The following is a 1,343-nucleotide window of genomic DNA, read 5'->3' as shown; positions in this document are numbered from 1 at the left end:
AAACCAAATACTTTGACTTTTACTCAAGTAGTCTTTTACTGGGTGAATTCCACTTGAGTAATTTTCTACTAAAAGTATCTTTACTTTTACTCAAGTACGACAATTGGGTACTTTTTCCACCACTGCAGTCGTGCCAAGCTGGCTTGAAGTCCTTTGGGAGGTGGACCATTCTTGATACACACGGGAAACTGCTGAGTGTGGAAAAACTCAGTAGCGGTGCAGTTCTTGACACACTCAACCCGGTGTGCCTGGCACCTACTACCACACCCCGTTCAAAAGGCACCGAAATATTTTGTCTTGCCCATTCACCCTCTGACTGGCACACATACACAATCCATGTCTCAAGGCTTAAAAATCATTATTTAACCTGTCTCCTCCCCTCCATCTACACTGATTGAAGTGGATTTAACAAGTGACATTTATAAAGGGATCATAGCTTTCACCTGGATTCACCTTGTCAGTCTGAAAGAAAGAGCAGGTGTTCGTAATGTTTTGTACACTCAGTGTATGTTCAGAATATAAAATAAAATGGGAGCCAGACAACAGGGTTTGGTTGGGACACGTTTTATATAAATAATAATTAAAAAAACATTTATTGGAAAAAAATAAACAAAACCTAATGAAAACAAAGTTCTCCCAACACACCAGTGGTGGAAGTCAAGGTTTCAGTCTGTCTGTCCTTAACTGAGCAGTTTCCCTTTCTCAAAGTTCAATCCAGCATGCAGTTTTTATATCAGTATCACTATCCTCATAGTTAAAATGAATAGCTATTCTTTATCAACCTAATTCCTTTTACAATGTGTATCTTTAGGTTCTATCAAATAAAAGGTTGTCTAAGAACTATAACCAATGGGGTCAGAGTTCACGAAGGTGGGACTTGAAAGGTCAGCCATGCCTCCTCTGGGACAGCCTGAGAGGGGAGGATGGAGGGAGCAAAAGAGCAGAGGGGGAATGGAAACACAAAGAGCCACTTCACACAAAGACCCTCAAGAATACAGTCTGTTTTTCTGCTGCTCTCTGTCCATCTCTCCGCTGTGCGCATATCCTTGAAGAGTTCGTAGCCAAATGGTTCAGGAGGAACAACATCAGCAGTTCTCTCACCCTTGCCAAGGATGGGAAATGATAAACCTAGGAGAGAGAGAGGCAAGCTTTATTTTAGTTCATTTTATTGTACAACTATTGCATGACAAATAGGATTATTTATGACGTACAGACTTGAAGTCTATTTAAAGGGCTTGCACCCTTTGCCTTATTTAAGCATCAAAGGCTTATTTGTCACATGTGCACAGGTACGCACAGTGTGTCCCTCTGCCTCTAGCAAAACACAGAAAGCAGCTGAATAA

General features: G+C 41.0%; 1 protein-coding gene across 1 annotated transcript in view; it reads right to left on the bottom strand.

Moving 5' to 3' along the window:
- Positions 1-548: 548 nt before the first annotated feature.
- Positions 549-1,343, bottom strand: part of LOC106569546 (serine/threonine-protein kinase STK11) — a 76,478-nt gene continuing 75,683 nt past the window's right edge. Inside the window, exon 11 of the mRNA XM_014141006.3 lies at positions 549-1,128. The gene's annotated coding sequence lies outside the window, so the exon portion shown is untranslated. The remainder of the gene's footprint in view (positions 1,129-1,343) is intronic.

The sequence above is a fragment of the Salmo salar genome, chromosome 14 (genome assembly GCF_965601325.2).
Source record: "Salmo salar chromosome 14, fSalSal1, whole genome shotgun sequence".
NCBI lineage: Eukaryota > Metazoa > Chordata > Actinopteri > Salmoniformes > Salmonidae > Salmo > Salmo salar.
The sequence above is the reverse complement of the archived record's forward strand: the minus strand, read 5'-3'. Positions and strand labels throughout refer to the sequence as shown.